We start from the raw sequence: 18,828 nt of genomic DNA, 5'->3' as shown, positions 1-18,828 counted from the left end.
CCATGCGACGTTATACCATATAACGTAATACGTTATAACGTTATACCATATAACGTAATACGTTATAACGTTATACCATATAACGTAATACGTTATAACGTTATACCGTACGACGTTATACCATATAACGTAATACGTTATAACGTTATGCCATATAACGTAATACGTTATGACGCTATAACATACGACGTTATACCAAATAACGTAATACGTTATAACGTTATACCATATAACGTAGTACGATATAACGATATACCATGCGACGTTATACCATATAACGTAATACGTTATAACGTTATACCATATAACGTAGTACGTTATAACGTTATACCATATAACGTAGTACGTTATAAGGATATACCATACGACGTTATACCATATAACCTAATACGTTATAACGTTATGCCATATAACGTAATACGCTATGACGTTATACCATATGACGCTATATCATATAGGGATATACGTTATAACGTTATACCATATGTCGTTATACCATATAACGTAATAAGTTATAACGTTATACCATACGACGTTATACCATATAACGTAATACGTTGTATCGTTATACCATATAACGTAATACATTATAACGTTATACCATATAACGTAGTACGTTATAACGTTCTACCATATAACGTAGTACGTTATAACGTTATACCGTACGACGTTATACCATATAACATAATACGTTATAACGTTATACCATATGACGTTATACCATATAACGTAATACGTTATAACGTTATACCATATAACGTAGTACGTTATAACGTTATACCATATAACGTAATACGTTATAACGTTATACCATATAACGTAGTACGTTATAACGATATACCATACGACGTTTTACCATATAACGTAATACGTTATAACGTTATACCATATAACGTAGTACGTTATAACGATATACCATACGACGTTATACCATATAACGTAATACGTTATAACGTTATACCATATAACGTAGTACGTTATAACGATATACCATACGACGTTATACCATATAACGTAATACGTTATAACGTTATACCATATAACGTAATACGTTATAACGTTGTACCATATAACGTATTACGTTATAACGATATACCATACGACGTTATACCATATAACGTAATACGTTATACCGTTATACCATATAACGTAATACGTTATATCGTTATACCATATAACGTAGTACGTTATAACGATATACCATACAACGTTATACCATATAACGTAATACGTTATAACGTCATACCATATAACGTAATACGCTATGACGTTATACCATATGACGCTATATCATATATCGATATACGTTATAACGTTATACCATATAACGTAATACGTTATAACGTTATGCCATATAACGTAATACGCTATGACGTTATACCATATGACGCTATATCATATAGGCGTATACGTTATAACGTTATACCATATGACGTTATACCATATAACGTAAAACGTTATAACGTTATACCATATAACGTAATACATTATAACGTTATACCATATAACGTAATACGTTATAACGTTATACCATACGACGTTATACCATATAACGTAATACGTCATAACGTTATACCATATAACGTAATACGTTATAACGTTATACCATATAACGTAATACGTTATAACGTTATACCATATGACGTTATAGCATATAACGTAATACGTTATGACGTTATACCATATGACGCTATATCATATAGGGATATGCGTTATAACGTTATACCAAATGACGTTATACCATATAACGTAATACGTCATAACGTTATACCATATAACGTAATACGTTATAACTTTATATCATATAACGTAGTACGTTATAACGATATACCATATAACGTAATACGTTATAACGTTATACCATATAACGTAGTTCGTTATAACGTTATACCATACGACGTTATACCATATAACGTAATACGTTATAACGTTATACCATATAACGTAATACGTTATAACGTTGTACCATATAACGTAATACGTTATAACGTTATACCATACGACGTTATACCATATAACGTAATACGTTATAACGTTATACCATATAACGTAATACGTTATAACGTTATACCATATAACGTAATACGTTATATCGTTATACCATATAACGTAGTACGTTATAACGATATACCATGCAACGTTATACCATATAACGTAATACGTTATAACGTTATACCATATAACGTAATACGTTATAACGATATAACGAACGACGTTATACCATATAACGTAATACGTTATAACGTTATGCCATATAACGTAATACGCTATGACGTTATACCATATGACGTTATACCATATAACGTAATACGTCATAACGTTATACCATATAACGTAATACGTTATAACGTTATATCATATAACGTAGTACGTTATAACGTTATACCATACGACGTTATACCAAATAACGTAATACGTTATAACGTTATACCGTACGACGTTATACCATATAACGTAATACCTTATAACGTTATACCATACGACGTTATACCATATAACGTAATACGTTATAACGTTATACCATATAACGTAATACGTTATAACGTTATACCATATAACGTAATACGTTATATCCTTATACCATATAACGTAGTACGTTATAACGATATACCATACGACGTTACACCATATAACGTGATACGTTATAACGTTATACCATATAACGTAGTACGTTATAACGTTATACCATATAACGTAGTACGTTATAGCGATATACCATACGGCGTTATACCATATAACGTAATACGTTATAACGTTATACCATATAACGTAATACGTTATAACGTTATACCGTACGACGTTATACCATATAACGTAATACGTTATAACGTTATGCCATATAACGTAATACGTTATGACGCTATAACATACGACGTTATACCAAATAACGTAATACGTTATAACGTTATACCATATAACGTAGTACGATATAACGATATACCATGCGACGTTATACCATATAACGTAATACGTTATAACGTTATACCATATAACGTAGTACGTTATAACGTTATACCATATAACGTAATAAGTTATGACGCTATACCATATAACGTAATACGTTATAACGTTATACCATATAAAGTTATACCATATAACGTAATACGTTATAACGTTATACCATACGACGTTATACCATATAACGTGATACGTTATAACGTTATACCATACGACTTTATAGCATATAACGAAATACGTTATAACGTTATACCATATAACGTAGTACGTTATAACGATATACCATGCGACGTTATACCATATAACGTAATACGTTATAAAGTTATACCATATAACGTAATACGTTATAACGTTATACCATATGACGTTATAGCATATAACGTAATACGTTATGACGTTATACCATATGACGCTATACCATATAGGGATATACGTTATAACGTTATACCATACGACGTTATAACATATAACGTAATACATTATAACGTTATACCATATAACGTAATACGTTATGACGCTATACCATATAACGTAATACGTTATTACGTTATACCATATGACGTTATAGCATATAACGTAATACGTTATGACGCTATACCATATGACGCTATACCATATAGGGATATACGTTATAACGTTATACCATATGACGTTATACCATATGACGTTATACCATATAACGTAATACGTCATAACGTTATACCATATAACGTAATACCTTATAACGTTATACCATATAACGTAATACGTTATAACGTTATACCATATGACGTTATAGCATATAACGTAATACGTTATGACGTTATGCCATATAACGTAATACGCTATGACGTTATACCATATGACGCTATATCATATAGGGATATACGTTATAACGTTATACCATATGACGTTATACCATATAACGTTATACGTCATAACGTTATACCATATAACGTAATACGTTATAACGTTATACCATATAACGTATTACGTTATATCGTTATACCATATAACGTAGTACGTTATAAAGATATACCATACGACGTTATACCATATAACGTAATACGTTATAACGTTATACCATATAACGTAATACGTTATAACGTTATATCATATAACGTAGTACGTTATAACGTTATAACATACGACGTTATACCAAATATAGTAATACGTTATAACGGTATACCATATAACGTAATACGTTATAACGATATAACATACGACGTTATACCAAATAACGTAATACGTTATAACGTTATACCATATAACGTAATACATTATAACGTTATACCATATAACGTAATACGTTATAACGTTATACCATACGACGTTATACCATATAACGTAATACGTTATAAAGTTATACCATATAACGTAATACGTTATAACGTTATACCATATGACGTTATAGCATATAACGTAATACGTTATGACGTTATACCATATGACGCTATACCATATAGGGATATACGTTATAACGTTATACCATACGACGTTATAACATATAACGTAATACATTATAACGTTATACCATATAACGTAATACGTTATGACGCTATACCATATAACGTAATACGTTATTACGTTATACCATATGACGTTATAGCATATAACGTAATACGTTATGACGCTATACCATATGACGCTATACCATATAGGGATATACGTTATAACGTTATACCATATGACGTTATACCATATGACGTTATACCATATAACGTAATACGTCATAACGTTATACCATATAACGTAATACCTTATAACGTTATACCATATAACGTAATACGTTATAACGTTATACCATATGACGTTATAGCATATAACGTAATACGTTATGACGTTATGCCATATAACGTAATACGCTATGACGTTATACCATATGACGCTATATCATATAGGGATATACGTTATAACGTTATACCATATGACGTTATACCATATAACGTAATACGTCATAACGTTATACCATATAACGTAATACGTTATAACGTTATACCATATAACGTATTACGTTATATCGTTATACCATATAACGTAGTACGTTATAACGATATACCATACGACGTTACACCATATAACGTGATACGTTATAACGTTATACCATATAACGTAGTACGTTATAACGTTATACCATATAACGTAGTACGTTATAGCGATATACCATACGGCGTTATACCATATAACGTAATACGTTATAACGTTATACCATATAACGTAATACGTTATAACGTTATACCGTACGACGTTATACCATATAACGTAATACGTTATAACGTTATGCCATATAACGTAATACGTTATGACGCTATAACATACGACGTTATACCAAATAACGTAATACGTTATAACGTTATACCATATAACGTAGTACGATATAACGATATACCATGCGACGTTATACCATATAACGTAATACGTTATAACGTTATACCATATAACGTAGTACGTTATAACGTTATACCATATAACGTAATAAGTTATGACGCTATACCATATAACGTAATACGTTATAACGTTATACCATATAAAGTTATACCATATAACGTAATACGTTATAACGTTATACCATACGACGTTATACCATATAACGTGATACGTTATAACGTTATACCATACGACTTTATAGCATATAACGAAATACGTTATAACGTTATACCATATAACGTAGTACGTTATAACGATATACCATGCGACGTTATACCATATAACGTAATACGTTATAAAGTTATACCATATAACGTAATACGTTATAACGTTATACCATATGACGTTATAGCATATAACGTAATACGTTATGACGTTATACCATATGACGCTATACCATATAGGGATATACGTTATAACGTTATACCATACGACGTTATAACATATAACGTAATACATTATAACGTTATACCATATAACGTAATACGTTATGACGCTATACCATATAACGTAATACGTTATTACGTTATACCATATGACGTTATAGCATATAACGTAATACGTTATGACGCTATACCATATGACGCTATACCATATAGGGATATACGTTATAACGTTATACCATATGACGTTATACCATATAACGTAATACGTCATAACGTTATACCATATAACGTAATACCTTATAACGTTATACCATATAACGTAATACGTTATAACGTTATACCATATGACGTTATAGCATATAACGTAATACGTTATGACGTTATGCCATATAACGTAATACGCTATGACGTTATACCATATGACGCTATATCATATAGGGATATACGTTATAACGTTATACCATATGACGTTATACCATATAACGTAATACGTCATAACGTTATACCATATAACGTAATACGTTATAACGTTATACCATATAACGTATTACGTTATATCGTTATACCATATAACGTAGTACGTTATAAAGATATACCATACGACGTTATACCATATAACGTAATACGTTATAACGTTATACCATATAACGTAATACGTTATAACGTTATATCATATAACGTAGTACGTTATAACGTTATAACATACGACGTTATACCAAATATAGTAATACGTTATAACGGTATACCATATAACGTAATACGTTATAACGATATAACATACGACGTTATACCAAATAACGTAATACGTTATAACGTTATACCATATAACGTAATACATTATAACGTTATACCATATAACGTAATACGTTATAACGTTATACCATACGACGTTATACCATATAACGTAATACGTTATAACGTTATACCGTACGACGTTATACCATATAACGTAATACGTTATAACGTTATACCATACGACGTTATACCATATAACGTAATACGTTATAACGTTATACCATATAACGTAATACCTTATAACGTTATACCATATAACGTAGTACGTTATAACGTTATACCATACGACGTTATACCATATAACGAAATGCGTTATAACGTTACACCATATAACGTAATGCGTTATAACGTTATACCATATAACGTAGTACGATATAACGATATACCATACGACGTTTTACCATATAACGTAATACGTTATAACGTTATACCATATAACGTAGTACGTTATAACGATATACCATACGACGTTATACCATATAACGTAATACAGTATAACGTTATACCATATAACGTATTACGTTATATCGTTATACCATATAACGTAGTACGTTATAACGATATACCATACGACGTTATACCATATAACGTAATACGTTATAACGTTATACCATATAACGTAATACGTTATAACGTTATACCATACGACGTTATACCATATAACGTAATACGTTATAACGTTATACCGTACGACGTTATACCATATAACGTAATACGTTATAACGTTATACCATATAACGTAATACGTTATAACGTTATATCATATAACGTAGTACGTTATAACGTTATACCATACGACGATATACCAAATAACGTAATACGTTATAACGGTATACCATATAACGTAATACGTTATAACGATATAACGTACGACGTTATACCATATAACGTGATACGTTATAACGTTATGCCATATAACGTAATACGCTATGACGTTATACCATATGACGCTATATCACATAGGGATATACGTTATAACGTTATACCATATGACGTTATACCATATAACGTAATACGTCATAACGTTATACCATATAACGTAATACGTTATAACGTTATATCATATAACGTAGTACGTTATAACGTTATACCATACGACGTTATACCAAATAACGTAATTCGTTATAAGGTTATACCATATAACGTAATACATTATAACGATATACCATACGACGTTATACCATATAACGTAATACGTTATAACGTTATACCATATAACGTAATACGTTATAACGTTATACCATATAACGTAATACATTATAACGTTATACCATACGACGTTATACCATATAACGTGATACGTTATAACGTTATACCGTACGACGTTATACCATATAACGTGATACGTTATAACTTTATACCATACGACGTTATACCATATAACGCAATACGTTATAACGTTATACCATACGACGTTACACCATATAACGTGATACGTTACAACGTTATACCATACGACGTTATACCATATAACGTAATACGTTATGACGTTACACCATACGACGTTATACCATATAACGTAATACGATATAACGTTATACCATACGACGTTACACCATATAACGTGATACGTTATAACGCTATACCATATGAAGTTATAGCATATAACGTAATACGTTATGACGTTATACTATATGACGCTATATCATATAGGGATATACGTTATAACGTTATACCATATGACGTTATACCATATAACGTAATACGTCATAACGTTATACCATATAACGTAATACGTTATAACGTTATATCATATAACGCAGTAAGTTATAACGTTATACCATACGACGTTATACCAAATAACGTAATACGTTATAACGTTATACCATATAACGTAATACATTATAACGTTATACCATATAATGTAATACGTTATAACGATATACCGTACGACGTTATACCATATAACGTAATACGTTATAACGTTATATCATATAACGCAGTACGTTATAACGTTATACCATACGACGTTATACCATATAACGTAATACGTTATAACGTTATACCATATAACGTAATACATTATAACGTTATACCATATAATGTAATACGTTATAGCGATATACCGTACGACGTTATACCATATAACGTAGTACGTTATAACGTTATACCATATAACGTAATACGTTATAACGTTATATCATATAACGCAGTACGTTATAACGTTATACCATACGACGTTATACCAAATAACGTAATACGTTATAACGTTATACCATATAACGTAATACATTACAACGTTATACCATATAATGTAATACGTTATAACGATATACCGTACGACGTTATACCATATAACGTAATACGTTATAACGTTATATCATATAACGCAGTACGTTATAACGTTATACCATACGACGTTATACCATATAACGTAATACGTTATAACGTTATACCATATAACGTAATACGTTATAACGTTATACCATATAACGTAATACGTTATAACGTTATACCATATAACGTAATACGTTATAACGTTATACCATACGACGTTAAACCATATAACGTAATACGTTATAACGTTATACCGTACGACGTTATACCATATAACGTAATACGTTATAACGTTATACCATACAACGTTATACCATATAACGTAATACGTTATAACGTTATACCATATAACGTAATACCTTATAACGTTATACCATATAACGTAGTACGTTATAACGATATACCATACGACGTTATACCATATAACGTAATAAGTTATAACGTTATACCATATAACGTAGTACGTTATAACGTTATACCATACGACGTTATACCATATAACGTAATACATTATAACGTTAAACCATATAACGTAATACGTTATAACGTTATACCATATAACGTAGTACGTTATAACGATATACCATACGACGTTTTACCATATAACGTAATACGTTATAACGTTATACCATATAACGTAGTACGTGATAACGATATACCATACGACGTTATACCATATAACGTAATACGTTATAACGTTATACCATATAACGTAATACGTTATAACGTTATATCATATAACGTAGTACGTTATAACGTTATACCATACGACGTTATACCAAATAACGTAATACGTTATAACGGTATACCAAATAACGTAATACGTTATAACGATATAACGTACGACGTTATACCATATAACGTGATACGTTATAACGTTATGCCATATAACGTAATACGCTATGACGTTATACCATATGACGCTATATCATATAGGGATATACGTTATAACGTTAAACCATATGACGTTATACCATATAACGTAATACGTCATAACGTTATACCATATGACGTAATACGTTATAACGTTATATCATATAACGTAGTACGTTATAACGTTATACCATACGACGTTATACCAAATAACGTAATACGTTATAAGGTTATACCATATAACGTAATACATTATAACGTTATACCATATAACGTAATACGTTATAACGTTATACCATACGACGTTATACCATATAACGTAATACGTTATAACGCTATACCGTACGACCTTATACCATATAACGTAATACGTTATAACGTTATACCATATAACGTAGTACGTTATAACGATATACCATACGACGTTTTACCATATAACGTAATACGTTATAACGTTATACCATATAACGTAATACGTTATAACGTTATACCATATAACGTAATACGTTATAACGTTATACCATATAACGTAATACATTATAACGTTGTACCATATAACGTAGTACGTTATAATGTTATACCATATAACGTAATACGTTATGACGTTATACCATATAATGTAATACGTTATAACGTTATACCATACAACATTATAGCATATAACGTAATACGTTATAACGTTATACCATATAACGTAATACATTATAACGTTATACCATACGACGTTATACCATATAACGTGATACGTTATATCGTTATACCATACGACGTTATACCATATAACGTGATACGTTATAACGTTATACCATACGACGTTATGCCATATAACGTGATACGTTATAACGTTATACCATACGACGTTATACCATATAACGTGATACGTTATAACGTTATACCATACGACGTTATACCATATAACGTAATACGTTATAACGTTATACCATACGACGTTATACCAAATAACGTAATACGTTATAACGATATACCATATAACGTAATACATTATAACGTTATACCATATAATGTAATACGTTATAACGATATACCGTACGACGTTATACCATATAACGTAATACGTTATAACGTTATATCATATAACGCAGTACGTTATAACGTTATACCATACGACGTTATACCAAATAACGTAATACGTTATAACGTTATACCATATAACGTAATACATTATAACGTTATACCATATAATGTAATACGTTATATCGATATACCGTACGACGTTATACCATATAACGTAGTACGTTATAACGTTATACCATATAACGTAATACGTTATAACGTTATATCATATAACGCAGTACGTTATAACGTTATACCATACGACGTTATACCAAATAACGTAATACGTTATAACGTTATACCATATAACGTAATACATTACAACGTTATACCATATAACGTAATACGTTATAACGATATACCGTACGACGTTATACCATATAACGTAATACGTTATAACGATATACCGTACGACGTTATACCATATAACGTAATACGTTATAACGTTATATCATATAACGCAGTACGTTATAACGTTATACCATACGACGTTATACCATATAACGTAATACGTTATAACGTTATACCATATAACGTAATACGTTATAACGTTATACCATATAACGTAATACGTTATAACGTTATACCATACGACGTTATACCATATAACGTAATACGTTATAACGTTATACCATACGACGTTATACCAAATAACGTAATACGTTATAACGTTATACCATATAACGTAATACACTATAACGTTATACCATATAACGTAATACGTTATAACGTTATACCATACGACGTTATACCATATAACGTAATACGTTATAACGTTATACCATATAACGTAATACGTTATAACGTTATACCATATAACGTAATACGTTATAACGTTATACCATATAACGTAATACGTTATAACGTTATACCATACGACGTTATACCATATAACGTAATACGTTATAACGTTATACCATACGACGTTATAGCAAATAACGTAATACGTTATAACGTTATACCATATAACGTAATACATTATAACGTTATACCATATAACGTAATACGTTATAACGTTATACCATACGACGTTATACCATATAACGTAATACGTTATAACGTTATACCATATAACGTAATACGTTATAACGTTATACCATATAACCTAGTACGTTATAACGATATACCATACGACGTTTTACCATATAACGTAATACGTTATAACGTTATATCATATAACGCAGTAAGTTATAACGTTATACCATACGACATTATACCAAATAACGTAATACGTTATAACGATATACCATATAACGTAATACATTATAACGTTATACCATATAATGTAATACGTTATAACGATATACCGTACGACGTTATACCATATAACGTAATACGTTATAACGTTATATCATATAACGCAGTACGTTATAACGTTATACCATACGACGTTATACCAAATAACGTAATACGTTATAACGTTATACCATATAAAGTAATACATTATAACGTTATACCATATAATGTAATACGTTATATCGATATACCGTACGACGTTATACCATATAACGTAGTACGTTATAACGTTATACCATATAACGTAATACGTTATAACGTTATATCATATAACGCAGTACATTATAACGTTATACCATACGACGTTATACCAAATAACGTAATACGTTATAACGTTATACCATATAACGTAATACATTACAACGTTATACCATATAATGTAATACGTTATAACGATATACCGTACGACGTTATACCATATAACGTAATACGTTATAACGTTATATCATATAACGCAGTACGTTATAACGTTATACCATACGACGTTATACCATATAACGTAATACGTTATAACGTTATACCATATAACGTAATACGTTATAACGTTATACCATATAACGTAATACGTTATAACGTTATACCATATAACGTAATACGTTATAACGTTATACCATACGACGTTATACCATATAACGTAATACGTTATAACGTTATACCATACGACGTTATACCAAATAACGTAATACGTTATAACGTTATACCATATAACGTAATACATTATAACGTTATACCATATAACGTAATACGTTATAACGTTATACCATACGACGTTATACCAAATAACGTAATACGTTATAACGTTATACCATATAACGTAATACATTATAACGTTATACCATATAACGTAATACGTTATAACGTTATACCATACGACGTTATACCATATAACGTAATACGTTATAACGTTATACCATATAACGTAATACGTTATAACGTTATACCATATAACGTAGTACGTTATAACGATATACCATACGACGTTTTACCATATAACGTAATACGTTATAACGTTATACCATATAACGTAATACGTTATAACGTTATACCATATAACGTAATACATTATAACGTTATACCATATAACGTAGTACGTTATAATGTTATACCATATAACGTAATACGTTATGACGTTATACCATATAATGTAATACGTTATAACGTTATACCATACAACATTATAGCATATAAGGTAATACGTTATAACGTTATACCATATAACGTAATACATTATAACGTTATACCATACGACGTTATACCATATAACGTGATACGTTATAACGTTATACCATATGAAGTTATAGCATATAACGTAATACGTTATGACGTTATACCATATGACGCTATATCATATAGGGATATACGTTATAACGTTATACCATATGACGTTATACCATATAACGTAGTACGTTATAACGTTATACCATATAACGTAATACGTTATAACGTTATATCATATAACGCAGTACGTTATAACGTTATACCATACGACGTTATACCAAATAACGTAATACGTTATAACGTTATACCATATAACGTAATACATTACAACGTTATACCATATAATGTAATACGTTATAACGATATACCGTACGACGTTATACCATATAACGTAATACGTTATAACGTTATATCATATAACGCAGTACGTTATAACGTTATACCATACGACGTTATACCATATAACGTAATACGTTATAACGTTATACCATATAACGTAATACGTTATAACGTTATACCATATAACGTAATACGTTATAACGTTATACCATACGACGTTATACCATATAACGTAATACGTTATAACGTAATACCATACGACGTTATACCATATAACGTAATACGTTATAACGTTATACCATATAACGTAATACGTTATAACGTTATACCATATAACGTAGTACGTTATAACGATATACCATACGACGTTTTACCATATAACGTAATACGTTATAACGTTATACCATATAACGTAATACGTTATAACGTTATACCATATAACGTAATACGTTATAACGTTATACCATATAACGTAATACGTTATAACGTTATACCATATAACGTAATACGTTATAACGTTATACCATATAACGTAGTACGTTATAATGTTATACCATATAACGTAATACGTTATGACGTTATACCATATAATGTAATACGTTATAACGTTATACCATACAACATTATAGCATATAAGGTAATACGTTATAACGTTATACCATATAACGTAATACATTATAACGTTATACCATACGACGTTATACCATATAACGTGATACGTTATAACGTTATACCATATGAAGTTATAGCATATAACGTAATACGTTATGACGTTATACCATATGACGCTATATCATATAGGGATATACGTTATAACGTTATACCATATGACGTTATACCATATAACGTAGTACGTTATAACGTTATACCATATAACGTAATACGTTATAACGTTATATCATATAACGCAGTACGTTATAACGTTATACCATACGACGTTATACCAAATAACGTAATACGTTATAACGTTATACCATATAACGTAATACATTACAACGTTATACCATATAATGTAATACGTTATAACGATATACCGTACGACGTTATACCATATAACGTAATACGTTATAACGTTATATCATATAACGCAGTACGTTATAACGTTATACCATACGACGTTATACCATATAACGTAATACGTTATAACGTTATACCATATAACGTAATACGTTATAACGTTATACCATATAACGTAATACGTTATAACGTTATATCATATAACGTAATACGTTATAACGTTATACCATATAACCTAGTACGTTATAACGATATACCATACGACGTTTTACCATATAACGTAATACGTTATAACGTTATATCATATAACGCAGTAAGTTATAACGTTATACCATACGACGTTATACCAAATAACGTAATACGTTATAACGATATACCATATAACGTAATACATTATAACGTTATACCATATAATGTAATACGTTATAACGATATACCGTACGACGTTATACCATATAACGTAATACGTTATAACGTTATATCATATAACGCAGTACGTTATAACGTTATACCATACGACGTTATTCCAAATAACGTAATACGTTATAACGTTATACCATATAACGTAATACATTATAACGTTATACCATATAATGTAATACGTTATATCGATATACCGTACGACGTTATACCATATAACGTAGTACGTTATAACGTTATACCATATAACGCAATACGTTATAACGTTATATCATACAACGCAGTACGTTATAACGTTATACCATACGACGTTATACCAAACAACGTAATACGTTATAACGTTATACCATATAACGTAATACATTACAACGTTATACCATATAATGTAATACGTTATAACGATATACCATACGACGTTTTACCATATAACGTAATACGTTATAACGTTATACCATATAACGTAATACGTTATAACGTTATATCATATAACGCAGTACGTTATAACGTTATACCATACGACGTTATACCATATAACGTAATACGTTATAACGTTATACCATATAACGTAATACGTTATAACGTTATACCATATAACGTAATACGTTATAACGTTATACCATACGACGTTATACCATATAACGTAATACGTTATAACGTAATACCATACGACGTTATACCATATAACGTAATACGTTATAACGTTATACCATATAACGTAATACGTTATAACGTTATACCATATAACGTAGTACGTTATAACGATATACCATACGACGTTTTACCATATAACGTAATACGTTATAACGTTATACCATATAACGTAATACGTTATAACGTTATACCATATAACGTAATACGTTATAACGTTATACCATATAACGTAATACGTTATAACGTTATACCATATAACGTAGTACGTTATAATGTTATACCATATAACGTAATACGTTATGACGTTATACCATATAATGTAATACGTTATAACGTTATACCATACAACATTATAGCATATAAGGTAATACGTTATAACTTTATACCATATAACGTAATACATTATAACGTTATACCATACGACGTTATACCATATAACGTGATACGTTATAACGTTATACCATATGAAGTTATAGCATATAACGTAATACGTTATGACGTTATACCATATGACGCTATATCATATAGGGATATACGTTATAACGTTATACCATATGACGTTATACCATATAACGTAGTACGTTATAACGTTATACCATATAACGTAATACGTTATAACGTTATATCATATAACGCAGTACGTTATAACGTTATACCATACGACGTTATACCAAATAACGTAATACGTTATAACGTTATACCATATAACGTAATACATTACAACGTTATACCATATAATGTAATACGTTATAACGATATACCGTACGACGTTATACCATATAACGTAATACGTTATAACGTTATATCATATAACGCAGTACGTTATAACGTTATACCATACGACGTTATACCATATAACGTAATACGTTATAACGTTATACCATATAACGTAATACGTTATAACGTTATACCATATAACGTAATACGTTATAACGTTATATCATATAACGTAATACGTTATAACGTTATACCATATAACCTAGTACGTTATAACGATATACCATACGACGTTTTACCATATAACGTAATACGTTATAACGTTATATCATATAACGCAGTAAGTTATAACGTTATACCATACGACGTTATACCAAATAACGTAATACGTTATAACGATATACCATATAACGTAATACATTATAACGTTATACCATATAATGTAATACGTTATAACGATATACCGTACGACGTTATACCATATAACGTAATACGTTATAACGTTATATCATATAACGCAGTACGTTATAACGTTATACCATACGACGTTATTCCAAATAACGTAATACGTTATAACGTTATACCATATAACGTAATACATTATAACGTTATACCATATAATGTAATACGTTATATCGATATACCGTACGACGTTATACCATATAACGTGATACGTTATAACGTTATACCATACGACGTTATGCCATATAACGTGATACGTTATAACGTTATACCGTACGACGTTATACCATATAACGTGATACGTTATAACTTTATACCATACGACGTTATACCATATAACGCAATACGTTATAACGTTATACCATACGACGTTACACCATATAACGTGATACGTTACAACGTTATACCATACGACGTTATACCATATAACGTAATACGTTATGACGTTACACCATACGACGTTATACCATATAACGTAATACGATATAACGTTATACCATACGACGTTACACCATATAACGTGATACGTTATAACGCTATACCATATGAAGTTATAGCATATAACGTAATACGTTATGACGTTATACTATATGACGCTATATCATATAGGGATATACGTTATAACGTTATACCATATGACGTTATACCATATAACGTAATACGTCATAACGTTATACCATATAACGTAATACGTTATAACGTTATATCATATAACGCAGTAAGTTATAACGTTATACCATACGACGTTATACCAAATAACGTAATACGTTATAACGTTATACCATATAACGTAATACATTATAACGTTATACCATATAATGTAATACGTTATAACGATATACCGTACGACGTTATACCATATAACGTAATACGTTATAACGTTATATCATATAACGCAGTACGTTATAACGTTATATCATACGACGTTATACCATATAACGTAATACGTTATAACGTTATACCATATAACGTAATACATTATAACGTTATACCATATAATGTAATACGTTATAACGATATACCGTACGACGTTATACCATATAACGTAGTACGTTATAACGTTATACCATATAACGTAATACGTTATAACGTTATATCATATAACGCAGTACGTTATAACGTTATACCATACGACGTTATACCAAATAACGTAATACGTTATAACGTTATACCATATAACGTAATACATTACAACGTTATACCATATAATGTAATACGTTATAACGATATACCGTACGACGTTATACCATATAACGTAATACGTTATAACGTTATATCATATAACGCAGTACGTTATAACGTTATACCATACGACGTTATACCATATAACGTAATACGTTATAACGTTATACCATATAACGTAATACGTTATAACGTTATACCATATAACGTAATACGTTATAACGTTATACCATATAACGTAATACGTTATAACGTTATACCATACGACGTTATACCATATAACGTAATACGTTATAACGTTATACCGTACGACGTTATACCATATAACGTAATACGTTATAACGTTATACCATACGACGTTATACCAAATAACGTAATACGTTATAACGTTATACCATATAACGTAATACATTATAACGTTATACCATATAACGTAATACGTTATAACGTTATACCATACGACGTTATACCATATAGCGTAATATGTTATAACGTTATGCCGTACGACGTTATACCATATAACGTAATACGTTATAACGTTATACCATACGACGTTATACCATATAACGTAATACGTTATAACGTTATACCATACGACGTTAAACCATATAACGTAATACGTTATAACGTTATACCGTACGACGTTATACCATATAACGTAATACGTTATAACGTTATACCATACAACGTTATACCATATAACGTAATACGTTATAACGTTATACCATATAACGTAATACCTTATAACGTTATACCA

The sequence above is a fragment of the Bombus huntii genome, chromosome 1 (assembly GCF_024542735.1).
Source record: "Bombus huntii isolate Logan2020A chromosome 1, iyBomHunt1.1, whole genome shotgun sequence".
Taxonomy (NCBI): domain Eukaryota; kingdom Metazoa; phylum Arthropoda; class Insecta; order Hymenoptera; family Apidae; genus Bombus; species Bombus huntii.
The sequence above is the reverse complement of the archived record's forward strand: the minus strand, read 5'-3'. Positions refer to the sequence as shown.